Below are 15679 nucleotides of genomic sequence, written 5' to 3'. Positions count from 1 at the left end.
AAATAAACTGAAAATTGAAAACAAAAAGGAGTTACTGACCTTCACAACTTGAAATTCTCTAGCTGTGCAGCTGTAATTCAGAATAATGGGAACTGGTTGTATTTTACAGAAGCTCAAAACAACAGCCAAACATGGCAAAGCATTGAAGCAGCATATAATACTCCTTTCTTCTTTCCAAGCTGATTTATGGTGAAGACACTTTGCTCCCTCAGGATATCAGACAACATCTTATCGTAGGGCCCACTCTGCAATGTGGAAAAAGGCAGTCAGGTACCTTGGTTTATTGCCAAAATTCTCACTGACATCCTGGATATGAAGGTTACAGGTTTTCTATCAGGACAGGAAGGTGCTAACTCTAAAAAATGAGAAGCCAAAGGACAGTCAACCATTGGAAACTTATTCCAGGGCATGATGTCACTGAACTTGGGACAGCTCCAAATTCATTTAATCTACCTTGTCGGGGTTTCTGTATGTTAGGACATAAGAGTGGCCATACTGGGTCAGACCAAAGGTCCATCTAGTCCAGTATCCTGTCTTCCGACAGGGACCAATACCAGGTGCCGCAGAGGGAATGAACAGAACAGGTAATTATCAAGTGATCCATTCCCTGTCGCCCATTCCCAGCTTCTGGCAAGTACGTTACCCAAGTTAGACCCTTCCTTGACCTGGTTACTGAATGAGGAATGCCACAATTGAGGAAGGGGGACAATTAGAAGAAAAACTCAGACAGTGGTTTAGCCTAAATGAGCTCCCTATTTTTTACTGCACAACTTCCTCATCAAGAAACACTTGGGAATGTCTGCATTAGGTTCTGAACCCTGGACTCCAGATCTTAAGATGGCTCTTAAGAAAAGTCAGTGCCCCTTTGAAACTTTCATATGCAAGGCTTATAACACCATCTTCTTTAATTTTGAACAAAACGTATCCATATCTGTACTGAAGATTCTCAAAATGTGATCATGAGTCCTCTTCACTCACATATTGCTTATTGTACTGTCACTGCATTCACCTGTTCAGGTTATTGATACACCATGTACTAAGTTGGCAGTTGACTCAGTATGGAACCCTTGAATTGTACAGTCTATGTATGGTCACATGACACCAAGTACCTAGAAATGCAGGAGTCTCGGATTAATGTTTGATGTTGTTTATCAAGTATGCCAGCTAAAAGAATGGGCTTGAGCCTGCTCACTCTTACACCAGTGTAATTTCATTAACTTGTGTGGAGTTACTCCTGATATACACCAGGGTAAGTGAGAGGAGAATGAGGAACAGTTGGACAGAGTTTTAACTCAAACTCGGATGTTTCTAGCTGCTGTTCTTCAATCTCTAATATTAGTGTTCATGTGTGTAGACTTAATAGGTCATATAAAATTGGGCGATCTAACACAAGGAGGCAGGCAAGCATTTTGCTGAATTTTAAGGTCAATGTACCGCCTTTCTAAGGTTTATTAATCACTAATCACTGTGTCTTATCCTTAATAGAATAAGGCTGCTTCCTGGCTGCTCAGTGCTCATCGCCACCTCTGTGACTGCTTCTGCTTTGCACCCAGCCTTGCCTTGGTCCTTCCTCTGCCTTGATCCCCTCCTTGCCTGATACCCTGCTACCTCCTGTTCCTAAGCTCTGGTCACAGTCATTGGTAAAAGAAAGAAGGCAGAGTTGGGTGCATTTGCATTGTTAGCAGAGGACTCCCTTAGATAAGAGAGGTGATGTATGAGACTTTACTGCCCTGAAGCTCTCTTTGGGTATGTCTACACTACGAAATTAGGTCGAATTTATAGAAGTCGGTTTTTTTGAAATCGGTTTTATATATTCGAGTGTGTGTGTCCCCACAGAAAATGCTCTAAGTGCATTAAGTGCATTAACTCGGCGGAGCGCTTCCACAGTACCGAGGCAAGCGTCGACTTCTGGAGCGTTGCACTGTGGGTAGCTATCCCACAGTTCCCGCAGTCTCCGCTGCCCATTGGAATTCTGGGTTGATATCCCAATGCCTGATGGGGCTAAAACATTGTCGCGGGTGGTTCTGGGTACATATCGTCAGGACCCCGTTCCCACCCTCCCTCCCCCCGTGAAAGCAAGGGCAGACAATCATTTCGCGCCTTTTTTGTCTGCTGCCAGCCAAAGATGTAAAGGATAGATGGAGTGGGTCAGAACAAGAAATAGACCAGATTTGTTTTGTACTCATTTTCCTCCTCCCCTGTCTAGATCACACTGCAGTCAGTCACAGAGAAGGCGCAGCGAGGTTAATCTAGCCATGTATCAATCAGAGGCCAGGCTAACCTCCTTGTTCCAATAACAATGATAACTTTGGTGCACCATTTCTTGTTGGAACCCTCCGTGCAGTCCTGCCTGAAATACTCCTTGATGTACAGGCACACCCTTTGTTGATTTTAGCTCCCTGAAGCCAACCCTGTAAGCCGTGTCATCAGTCGCCCCTCCCTCCGTCAGAGCAACGGCAGACAATCGTTCCGCGCCTTCTTTCTGTGCGGACGCCATACCAAGGCAAGCATGGAGGCCGCTGAGCTCATTTTGGCAATTAGGAGCACATCAACCACCACACGCATTATCCAGCAGTATATGCAGCACCAGAACATGGCAACGCGATAGCGGGCGAGGAGGCGACGTCAGCGCGGTCCCGTGAGTGATCAGGACATGGACACAGATTTCTCTGAAAGCATGGGCCCTGCCAATGCATGCATCATGGTGCTAATGGGGCAGGTTCATGCTGTGGAACGCCGATTCTGGGCTCGGGAAACAAGCACAGACTGGTGGGACCGCATAGTGTTGCAGGTCTGGGACGATTCCCAGTGGCTGCGAAACTTTCGCATGCGTAAGGGCACTTTCATGGAACTTTGTGACTTGCTTTCCCCTGCCCTGAAGCGCATGAATACCAGGATGAGAGCAGCCCTCACAGTTGAGAAGCGAGTGGCGATAGCCCTGTGGAAGCTTGCAACGCCAGACAGCTACCGGTCAGTTGGGAATCAGTTTGGAGTGGGCAAATCTACTGTGGGGGCTGCTGTGATGCAAGTAGCTCACGCAATCAAAGATCTGCTGATATCAAGGGTAGTGACCCTGGGAAATGTGCAGGTCATAGTGGATGGCTTTGCTGCAATGGGATTCCCTAACTGTGGTGGGGCCATAGACGGAACCCATATCCCTATCTTGGCACCGGAGCACCAAGCCGCCGAGTACATAAACCGCAAGGGGTACTTTTCGATAGTGCTGCAAGCTCTGGTGGATCACAAGGGACGTTTCACCAACATCAACGTGGGATGGCCGGGAAAGGTGCATGACGCTCGCATCTTCAGGAACTCTGGTCTGTTTCAAAAGCTGCAGGAAGGGACTTTCTTCCCAGACCAGAAAATAACTGTTGGGGATGTTGAAATGCCTATATGTATCCTTGGGGACCCAGCCTACCCCTTAATGCCATGGCTCATGAAGCCGTACACAGGCAGCCTGGACAGTGGTCAGGAGCTGTTCAACTACAGGCTGAGCAAGTGCAGAATGGTGGTAGAATGTGCATTTGGACGTTTAAAGGCGCGCTGGCGCAGTTTATTGACTCGCTTAGACCTCAGCGAAACCAATATTCCCACTGTTATTACTGCTTGCTGTGTGCTCCACAATATCTGTGAGAGTAAGGGGGAGACGTTTATGGCGGGGTGGGAGATTGAGGCAAATCGCCTGGCTGCTGGTTACGCGCAGCCAGACACCAGGGCGGTTAGAAGAGCTCAGGAGGGCGCGGTACGCATCAGAGAAGCTTTGAAAACCAGTTTCATGACTGGCCAGGCTACAGTGTGAAAGTTCTGTTTGTTTCTCCTTGATGAAACCCCCCGCCCCTTGGTTCACTCTACTTCCCTGTAAGCTAACCACCCTCCCCTCCTCCCTTTAATCACCGATTGCAGAGGCAATAAAGTCATTGCTGCTTCACAGTCATGCATTCGTTATTCATTCATCACACAAATAGGGAGATGACTACCAAGGTATCCCAGGAGGGGTGGTGGAGGAGGGAAGGAAAATGCCACACAGCACTTTAAGCACAGCACTTTAAAAGTTTACAACTTTAAAATTTATTGAATGACAGCCTTCTTTTTTTTGGGCAATCCTCTGTTGTGGAGTGGCTGGTTGGCCGGAGGCCCCCCCACCGCGTTCTTGGGCGTCTGGGTGTGGAGGCTATGGAACTTGGGGAGGAGGGCGGTTGGTTACAGAGGGGCAGCAGTGGCAGTCTGTGCTCCAGCTGCCTTTGCTGCAGCTCAACCATACACTGGAGCATTCTTGTTTGGTCCTGCAGCAGCCTCAGCATTGAATCCTGCCTCCTCTCATCACGCTGCCGCCACATTTGAGCTTCAGCCCTGTCTTCAGCCCGCCACTTACTCTCTTCAGCCCGCCACTTACTCTCTTCAGCCCTCCACCTCTCCTCCCGGTCATTTTGTGCTTTCCTGCACTCTGACATTATTTGCCTCCACGCATTCGTCTGTGCTCTGTCAGTGTGGGAGGACAGCATTAGCTCGGAGAACATTTCATCTCGAGTGCGTTTTTTTTTCTTTCTAAGCTTCACTAGCCTCTGGGAAGGAGAAGATCCTGTGATCATTGAAACACATCCAGCTGGTGGAGAAAAAAAAAGGGACAGCGGTATTTAAAAAGACACATTTTATAAAACAGTCGCTACACTCTTTCAGGGTAAACCTTGCTGTTAACATTACATACATAGCACATGTGCTTTCGTTACAAGGTCGCATTTTGCCTCCTCCCACCGCGTGACTACCCCCTCAACCTTCCCCCCTCCCTGTGGCTAACAGCGGGGAACATTTCTGTTCAGCCACAGGCAAACAGCCCAGCAGGAATGGGCTATACTGAGTGACCCTGAAGAAAAGCACCCTATTTCAACCAGGTGACCATGAATTATATCTCACTCTCCTGAGGATAACACAGAGAGAGAAAGAACGGATTTTGGTTGAATGCCAGCAAACATACACTGCAATGCTTTGTTCTACAGTGATTCCCGAGTATGTGTTACTGGCCTGGAGTGATAATAATGATAATAGTGATAATACTGCCCTCCCCAGAAACCTTTTGCAAAGGCTTTAGGACTACATCTAGGAGAACCGCAAATGCCAGGGCAAAGTAATCCTTTCACATGCTTGCTTTTAAACCATGTATAGCATTTTAAAAGGTACACTCACCAGAGGTCCCTTCTCCGCCTGCTGGGTCCAGGAGGCAGCCTTGGGTGGGTTCGGGGGGTACTGGCTCCAGGTCTAGGGTGAGAAACAGTTCCTGGCTGTCGGGAAAACCGGTTTCTCCGCTTGCTTGCTGTGAGCTATCTACAACCTCCTCCTCCTCATCATCTTCTTCGTCCCCAAAACCTGCTTCCGTATTGCCTCCATCTCCATTGAAGGAGTCAAACAACACGGCTGGCGTAGTGGTGGCTGAACCCCCTAAAATGGCATGCAGCTCATCATAGAAGCAGCATGTTTGGGGCTCTGACCCAGAGCGGCTGTTCGCCTCTCTGGTTTTCTGGTAGGCTTGCCTCAGCTCCTTCAGTTTCACGCGGCACTGCTTCGGGTCCCTGTTATGGCCTCTGTCCTTCATGCCCTGGGAGATTTTGAGAAAGGTTTTGGCATTTCGAAAACTGGAACGGAGTTCTGATAGCACGGATTCCTCTCCCCAAACAGCGATCAGATCCCGTACCTCCCGTTCGGTCCATGCTGGAGCTCTTTTGCGATTCTGGGACTCCATCATGGTCACCTGTGCTGATGAGCTCTGCATGGTCACCTGCAGCTTGCCACGCTGGCCAAACAGGAAATGAGATTCAAAAGTTCGCGGTTCTTTTCCTGTCTACCTGGCCAGTGCATCTGAGTTGAGAGTGCTGTCCAGAGCGGTCAGAATGGAGCACTCTGGGATAGCTCCCGGAGGCCAATACCATCGAATTGTGTCCACAGTACCCCAAATTCGAGCTGGGAACGTCGATTTAAGCGCTAATCCACTTGTCAGGGGTGGAGTAAGGAAATCGATTTTAAGAGCCCTTTAAGTCGAAATAAAGGGCTTCACTGTGTGGACGGGTGCAGGTTTAAATCGATTTAACGTTGCTAAATTCGACCTAAAGTCCTAGAGTAGACCAGGGCTTTAGGTACTGTGCTGGGAGTGGTCCCTTTGAAGTGGAGTAAGAACAGGGAAAACAAAGGGGTGGCAGTTTAAGTAACATATGGTTCGTGCTAGATTTTGGCCCTAAGCTTAAGGCTTTAACATGGATTCCTGCAGCCTTTTGTAGGATATCCCAAAACCAACATGAAAATCTTTCCAAGTGTATTTTATAAGCATTGTGATTATGATAGTCCCATTACAAATCCCACATCCCTAGGTCAAATGGGGTACAGACCCGTCCCTTTTGAAATTACAGATTTCCCACTTCTCCTTTTGTCTTTTCTCCTTTTTTTTTCCTTGGAGTCACCATGAAAAATGGGGAGCCTGCTGCTGACTATTGCACTGGCTGCATTCTGGAGCATGCTTGTAGGAAGCGAACTTGGTTTATGTGCCTTTCTGACGTATCCAGCACAGGTGTTTTCCCATGGGTTCACACTCCAAGTTCTAGGAGAATGGGATGTCCATGCACACACACACTCCCTCTCCCTCCCTCTCTCTCTCTCCTCTCTCTCTCACTTATCTGGGCTGTTGTCCCATATGCAGCTGGTCATTGCTAGGGGTATGTCTACACTTGGAATAGTACAGCTGCACTGCTGCAGATGTGTTGCTGCAGTTCTTCAGCATAGACACTACCCAAGCCACCAGGAGGGATTCTCCCTTCAGTGTAGGTAATCCACCTCCCTAAGGGGCGGTAGCTAGGTTGATGGAAGAATTCTTCTGTTGACCTAGTGCCGTTTACACAGTCAGCTGAACCACGCCGCTTTGAGGTGTGCATTGTTCATGCTCCCTGACCTACATAGGTAAATGAGCCTACGTTCCTAGTGTAGACCAGGCCTACGTGTAACTGCCTGTATATCTGGATAACTCATGGACAGAGCTGATGAGCCCCTTGGTTGGTTTGGGGGTAGAAGACCTTTAATTTGGACTAGCTTGGTGCTGCTAATAGGTACCCATAAGATCCAAGTTAGGCTCATGGCACAGTCTGCCTTTAGTATTGCTTTTCCTATCTTTCCTCTAATTTATCGTAGCAGGGAGTGGGAAATTAAACTACTGAACTTGTGGAATTTTTCAATTAAAAAAATGAAAAGTATTATGGCCATGCAAAGAGCTCTATTAAAATTCACAGCTATACCAACTCCAGGAGGAGAAGCCTCCAGAATGACAGAACAATACGTATGTGACCAGATATTTGAAGAAATAAAAACCAAAATAATCAACAGTCGAGGAAAATAGCCTCACTAGATTTTTGCCATCATGACAATTTGCTGAAGAAGATCTATCTTGGGGCCTAACCATCAGGTTCTTATCCCCAAGATGATTTGCAAACCGTTGAAATGTGATTCCATTTGGCTATGAATTTTTTTAAAATCAGTTATTTTAAAAAAAACTTAAATACTTTTGCTAAACTTATTTGTGAGTGAGTGACTGACTGACATAGTGACTGAATATAGGACATCCGGGTTTGTTTTTTAGAACTCAAATGAAAGTTACCCTAGAACACTTTGAATAAGAAAGGATTCTAAGCACTCGTATGTTCTATTTTTTTAAGCTTACTTTTTCCCTTTTAGTTTTTAAATATAGTATACTGTAAAATACTGACATGGAAATACATTTTATCATAGAAAACTTAGATAAAAAATTCACTGTATCATAAGTGAACCATTTCCCCCTTGATTTGTGTCCAAAACAAGAAGAAAAACATTGCAGATGCATTATGCATTTTACAAAAGAACATATGCATGCATTTAAATCATTTAGATTTCATCTTTGCTTTCTGTTATTTTTAACCAATGTGATAGTGAACTACGGTATGTTCAGAAAAACAGAGGTTGAAAGCATAGTTTAAAGTTTTATGCACAATAAGATAAACTAAACTGCAAGTGATGTTCACTATTTTATGATTTTATTGCAAAGTTTCACTTACGCCTTTTCCCCCCCTCCCTAATGGAACATGCAACTGGAACTTTGAAAATCTGTTGCTGGCTAGATCAGGTTACACTGTAGACAAGATGTCCCTTCGTGCCCTGTGAGGAAAGAGAATCTGTACTCACTGAAACTCTGATTCAGGAAAGCATCCATTTTCACAAAAAGTGCTTAAAGCACATGCGTAAATGCTTTCCTGAATTGGGGCCCAATAAGGGTATGAAGAATATGAAGTACAAGGGAGCTAGCACAGTAATACACATTCTTAAGTTATGAAAATCGTTTTGATGTGAATGTGAGATTCAGTCCACTTCCAGAACTGCTTTTCAGCAGGACTCTAGTAGTGTGTTGAAGCAGGGTCTTTTAACTGATCACCCTCTAGCTGATAGCTGAAGTGGACATTTGAACTATAAAAGAGTGATGGGGTGGATTTTTTTTCTTTTTTTAAATCTCTGCCAGCATGATTGTGAAGAATCCCTCCCACGTTGCCGTGGATAGGCAAATAAAATTCAGCCTCTTGGCCTAGTCACAGCTTTCAGTAGCGTTTTTTTCTGGCTTCATGGAGAGGCAGTCAGCATGCCATGAAGTTTCTGTCTACTTCCAAATGATGCAATGTGTGTTGGTCATATACAATATTAACCGTATGTTCTTATCTTTATGTTGTTATGTTTATGAGACACGTGGTAGCTACTAAAATGCTTAATGATGTAGGTGCATGGGCATACATGTGGTTTAAGCCCTGACTTTGGGCCCAACGTGGCAAACCAGTAATGTGGAACTTCCAGTGATATCCGTGGGCTGATATGCAAATGTAGGGCTGACTGGATCTGGTGCTGTGTTTCTAGATGCAGATCTGAAAATCCCTCTTGCAGTCAGATCCTCTCACACAGTTCTTAAATTCAAAGGTCAGAGTTCAGGGTAACTTTTTCAATCCCAACAGCCTGGGGAAATCCACCAAAGTTGTTTTGTCTTAAATACCTCTGTATTGTAGAAGAGCAGAAATACAGCCCTTTGTAGTTATTGGTCAATGCTGGATCAAAGCGTACAGAGAATCATTTGAAGAGCATGTGGTTTATTTGTATACAGCCACTACTACATTTAAAACAGAGGCAGCAAACAAATGAGGTTATAAAAAATATTTTTAATTCTGCAATATAGCTGCAGAACATATGCTTTGGTTTTAAATTTCTGCTTCTGAAAGGTGACAACTCCTCTGTTTGTCATTTACTTTAACATTCTATATATATTTAAACGATTGTATGGTTTGAAATCTCCAGATGCAACATTTTATGCTAAATGAAGTAGACAGTTCAGTGATGTGGAAGGCCATTATCTCACCTTTGTGCTTCTAAACTACAGCCACTTGCCTTTTCCTGTTTCATAATACATTCATTGCATTACAGTAGAGGAACTTTTTAACACCTATTGGTAACATTAAATAATCAGATATGCCATTCTGATGGTCATTTTGAAAATAAAGGAAGGGTAAAATATTTTGCTACTTTTACTTTTTAAAGCCTATTTTCTTCTATTCTGTGCGTGTATGTGTACGTGTATATGTATATATTCCTGTTGCGAGGATTCAAGGAATGGGCCGGACTATAAAGCCTGAATGGAATTCTCTGGGTTATGCAATGTACGTATTTTTCAATTTGGTGATGAAAAATAGAATTCTTGGACTTACTGTTTTCAGTGCATTGCTGGAAAGCAATTATATATTAACCATGAGCTGGCATTAGATCTGTGAATCTTCAATAATTAGCTTAACTTGCATATTTTGGATGCTGAAACATGTAACTGGGAATCCACTGGATTCTCATACTTTCCATGCAATGCTTTATCTCAGATAGATGTATCTTTCATGTTAGGGCTAACAGACAGCCCAAAAGGATACGACTTGGCCAAAAAGAGATGGTTGTAGGACAATACAATAGTAAACCGGAGTGTTCTGTCCCTGATGTTGGCTTTAAAGAAATTTAGTTTACTTAGAAAAAATATTCCAATCTTTACGTGGATTAACTGACATACAGCTGCCTCCTCTGATGTGAAGTCGCTATCAAGAGAGCTGGTTACATATATTCACAAACCTTTCTTCATGGAAAGGTTTGGCAGAGAAAAACATTATGTAGATTTGAGAAACAGTATACTGGTTTTTGACTTTGGGGCTTGATATAATCCCATTCCCATGTATTTTGACTGCTTTAAACAGAAATTAGTCCCATTTCTTCAGATTACCATGTTGAAATTTCAAAAGACAAGAATTGCTCTCGAAAAAGGAAGTCTTCATTCCACAAAATACAGATGAAGCAGTGACAGTCCAAAGTTCCTCTTGCTGTCCCAGGAATGTGCCCTATCCCTGACCTTGTGGTATGAGTGATCACAACTAGTTCAGTCTCCATGATGATTCTGTCCTTGTCCTTGTAGCTGAGAATACCAAGAACTGTGGCAAGTACAGCCAGCTGTATCGGTAGGTTACAGCTCATTTCAGTTCATTTCACTTTAGTCATTTAGAAGTCGTTGGAGGCTTTGTCAGTAGCAACTTGGGCTAGATATAAACCAATGGAGTGCAGTTACACATTTCTATATCCTATTACTACTCCCCTGAGTCATGAAGTATCCTATGGAATCATTTATCTATTAATTTAGGAAATGTGTAATCATCATTTGTCTTTTATATCTTAAAATTGGGTGTAAGAAACAAATACCCAGTATCCCTCTGACTAATGTGGCCTTTGATCACCCTTCTCTCTCCTTCTTCAGCACCGCAAGCTAACTTTTCAGTTTCCAATGTGACTAGTTTAGATTTTATATCCCACATTTTCTTTTGCAGTTGTGCTTAGGCTCCATAAGGGTTATATGATTACTCAGCATTTAGTGTCCACATATAGCAAAAAGATGTCTGGATAAAATATTCTTACACATTTTTCAAGCAGTAGGATCAAAGAGATGCTTAAATTCTCAATTTTATTTTATTTCCTCATACTTGCTGTATAAGGAACTTGTAAAAGAACCTGTATTTGAGGAAGGGAAGGAAAGAGCCTTTTGCTACGTAACTTTGGGAATACCATGCGTCCTGGCCACATTCAAATCCTGCCACATGTGCCTTCACATCATTTCTAAGATCTGAACTTTTCTTTCTGTCCCTACAGGTCAAACTCTTTTCCTGAGCCCCACCCTCATCTCCCATCTTGATCACTAGAATAACCGCATCCTCTCTTGCCTCCCTGTCACTCAAAATGGTCCCTACCCTCATTTGTAGAAACCACAGCTGTAAGATCATCTTCCTTTCCCATTACTCTGACCATGTCACCCTGTCCCCACCACTTTGAATCCCTCCATTGGCTCCCTCACTCCATCACATCAAATTCAACAGCATTGTCCTTGACTTCAGACCCCTGCATAACTGTGCCCATCCCTGTTTATCTCACTTTGTCTCTGTGCATTCCAGTGACACCGCATTGGTGCTTCTCACATGCTGCTGCTTATGCATTGGTGAGCTCTACTGGAAACAAGTATGAAATAACAGTTATAATATTTGAAACAATAATATTTGAAAGGTACCTCCAGAAGATTTTAATACAAATGTACTTTCTGATCATCCGTATACATTCCAGCTAAGACATTCAGGTATTTCTGCGTCATATTGAAAGTCTCCTTCATTTTGATGGTGAAGGATCTACAGGTTGTTGTTTTTTTAAAATATAATTAGTTTGATTTCAGTTGTCTACACAACATTTCTGAGCTGCTTGCCAAATGATCCCAGGTGTGGGATTGCAGCAGGTAATTTCCTGCACTATATTTGTACGGATAACTTTCTGTGTTAGAAGATGATATCTCCTCACCTGGCCTCTCAGTGACAGAGAAATCCTTTGTTTATTCATTTAGTAGGCAGATTAACCCTAATGAATATGGCTTCCTGGAAATGGATACACGGGACAATAGCAAAGTGAGGACTGGGGAGAAATGGGGCAAATTCCCTTTTCTTTCTTCACTTTTAAATAATGCCAGCTTTCAAAGCAGAGTGTTTTAAATCAGAAAGGAACGCAAAATATGTCAACCAGAAATTCTTGATTTTTAAACAACATCCTTTCTTTTATGGTTCAAAGAGGTGCCGGACTTTTCTGCGCCTTTTTTTTTTAAAGTTAGCCTGTTGCAGTTTTTATATATTTAGCTTTTTAAATGTTTTCTGTATATTTTCTCCGTTTAAATGGAGCGCTAGAAAACATTTGACAAAGTGCATAAAAATAGGTTTATGCAGAATACTGGTTAAATGCTCACATTTGGGAAAAAATGTGTGTGCATGTTTTATATACTTACCCTTCACCATGTTCCACTTTTGTTCCATTTTAATTTTCATGAGTTATTAATTCATTCTACAATTTGCATCCTGCGTAGATCGTGCATTGTACTTCCTAACCAATGAAAAGTGTATTATAGTGGCCAGGAAATATTATATTTTTACTTTAAAGGTGAGGTGTTGCTTTTATTTTCTATGGTGGAAATTTTTATGGAATGATCTGCATGTTAATGGATAACATTTTTGCTGTAGAGTATTTGTACTATAAGTAAAAAAATGTTTGCAGATATCAAGTACATTTATGTATCTGATTTTCACAAACATTCTCATGCCTAAGGTTGACACTGAGACAGTCTCAATAATTTTTCAGAAATGACTACAAAAAATTTAGTTGTACATATCTTTCTCAGTCTCTCTTTAGTTTGACCATGATTAGTTAACGTGTAAAGAGCACTAAAGATGAAATGGCCTGATTCTGATTTCACTGAAGGCAGTGAAGCAACTCTGGATTAACAGTGGTATGTTTGAGACGAGAATCTGGCTGGAAAGGTACTGTGGTCCCGATCCAAAATCTGCTAAAGTCAATGGAAAGACTACCATTGACCTTAAAGGGATTTTACTCAGGCTCTATATAAATACTAGGATGTGTTATGATATCATGAGGCTGATTCACTACTTTGTTACTCCAGTCTTACGCCAGTGTAGCATAGTGATAAAATGAATTACACCAGCTTAAAAGTTGAGTTAATGCAGTGTCAAAAGTGGCGAATGCACTGGTGAATGTGCCGTGGTTAATGTAGAGTCTATGTATGTGTATTTTTATGTAATATTATATGCACGCATATTGAATATGAAGTATTTTAACTTTGAGGAAAAAATGTTTTAAGTCATTACCTCAGATCATAATACTAAGCTGCTAGTCAAACTGTAGCCATCAGTACAATGAATGTTTTTGCTACATTTAAGAGAGGAACATTTTCTCACATTTTTATGTGAATGGTACTTGAGATACATTATTCCCAAGGCATGGATGTGTAGACACAGATGTGAAAATCTCTTAACTTCCAACCAGACTTTTCCAGATCTTATCACTATAATTTATTCTTTACTCTCTAAAGACTAGAAATATGTCTTCTTTCACGTTGGAGGAAAAGGAAAGTTCTCTTCCACCACATGCTAAGTGTTGAAGATAGGATACTGTTGGCTTTAGCATGCTGGCTTTTGTAGTTGCCTATAAAAACTCTAGAGTTTCAGGAGGGAAACGAAAAAACCTTTCCACGAAGAATAAAAGTTTAAACGGTTTCTTAGTTAATGGCTGAAAATGTGCACGTGCAGTAATAGATAATTTTTAAAAAGTTTATATACACACACACATACACAGAGAGAGTGCAATAAATTCTAAATGAATTTGTTTGCTTTATATGTAGATTGATTTGTCCTTCTTAAAACCAATGTTTATGCAACCTTTAACCAAATGGGGAGAGTAGCCAAATATTTTCAAGGGTGAGAACTGGTTTTCTGGCCAGCGTATATAATAACTTAATTCAGTCCAATTGTGTGGTACGGTGTATGGGCATGTGGTGTGATAACTGACCATGTTGACATTCAGACAATTTGCCAAAGATATAGTATGCATTTTTTAGCTCAAAATAGGTATGTGTTGCATTAGATAGCATTAAAAATCAAGACCAGTGAAATTCAGTAGTGTTTAATAACTTTGAAGGGTACTAGAATAATTGAAATTGAGGACGGTGGCAGATTACTTTTGAAAGCAGTGAGGACTGTCTGGGTTAACTGGATTTTTTTTTTCCATTTAGTGCAAACCAAAAGGACAACAGTCATTATACGATTTTGTATTTTAAGTATTTTCATAATCCAACATAAATTGGCCCACCCAAGGATTATGTCTGTTTTATAAAGATGTGTTTATATAGTCACTGGGTGAAAGATTGCAGAAGTTGAACCACTAGTTTTGAAAGTCGAGCCAGACCAGGAAAAATCAGGATACAATTTGGCACTTATGGAGACTAAATGATTTCCTTTTTAGCTGCTGATTTCTACTGGGAAATGTATCCTTGGACTAAAAATTGCATCCGGAAAAATGTTTATGTAGTGTTTTTTGAATGACTGATTATTCTTCTAACCTTTAACACGCACTGTGTGTAATTTAGCTCCTTATTAACTCTTTCACAGCCAAATGAATTATCTCTTTATTTAGTTAGTGTAAAATATTTCTTCCACTTTATGCAATATTTTAATTTAGTAACATTGCACACAGTAGACAGAGCAGCAGTTTTATTATGTTATATGTGCAATAAAACTAAGAAATCAAGCTCACCCTTTCTGTCAGGTTGTCCCTGGGAATTGAAAACCTTGGTGTGACAGCGGGGTATGTAGAATGGGCTAAATCTTGCTCCGGCTAGCACAAGGAAGAGGAGCAAAAATGTTTCCTAAGATATCCCTGGACAAGGATTTCTGCCAGACCGAGGAAGATTCCCAAGGGGCATTATTATTATACTGCCAACTACTGGCTAGTACAGCATTTCTCAAACTTCATTGCACAGCGATCCCCTTCTGACAAGAAAAATTACTGCACAACCCCAGTGCCCTGTGTTATCAGAATAGTTAGTATTTAAAATAAAAAATGCATTACAAGGCCATATGAATGAAAAGTAGCCCCTAAATATTTTAATTCACAATACAATCACAAGACCATCTTTATATCTAGTAGTAAAAGATTAAAAATATGCACCTAATGGGCGGCGTGAGCTTGCATTGATGAACAGAAATCCTTGAAGCGGGGCTCTGTGTGGCTGAGGTAAAGATGGAAGTCATCTTCAACAATGAGACGGGACCTGTATTTGTTTTTCAGTGCGTCAGCCCCCAGCCCTTGCACCCGCCCATGGAGAGGTGAGCTGGCTGGGGCTTCAGACCTTGCATCCACCCGGGGCTTCAGCCCTCAGCCCCTGCATCTACGTGCATAAAGGCAGGCTGGCTGGCTGGGGCTTCAGCCTCTACAGCCACCCACAGAGAAGCGGGCTGGCTGGGGCTTCAGCCCCCAGGCCCTGCAGCCGCTCGTGGAGAGGCGGGCTGATTGGGGCTTCTGGCCCCAGCCATCGCAGCCCACCACGGACCAGCAGGCTGGCTAGGACTTCATCCACCAGCGGCCGCAGCTGCCTGCAGAGAGGCGGGCTGGCTGGGGCTTCGGGTTGGGGCTTTCTGCCCTGGTGACCCCATCAAAACGGGGTCGCAACACACACTTTGAGAACCCCTGAGCTACTGCTTGCTGTAGAGTACCACATGAGAGTCAATGTGTTGCA

At 42.6% G+C, this 15679-nt stretch overlaps 1 protein-coding gene across 14 annotated transcripts in view; it reads left to right on the top strand.

Moving 5' to 3' along the window:
• The window catches only part of BCAS3 (BCAS3 microtubule associated cell migration factor), a 500892-nt gene that overhangs the window by 254584 nt on the left and 230629 nt on the right, over nucleotides 1-15679 (top strand). The gene's annotated exons all lie outside the window — the stretch shown is intronic.

Source organism: Lepidochelys kempii, chromosome 17 (assembly GCF_965140285.1).
Source record: "Lepidochelys kempii isolate rLepKem1 chromosome 17, rLepKem1.hap1, whole genome shotgun sequence".
Taxonomy (NCBI): domain Eukaryota; kingdom Metazoa; phylum Chordata; order Testudines; family Cheloniidae; genus Lepidochelys; species Lepidochelys kempii.
This window is presented reverse-complemented; position numbering and strand designations above follow the sequence as displayed.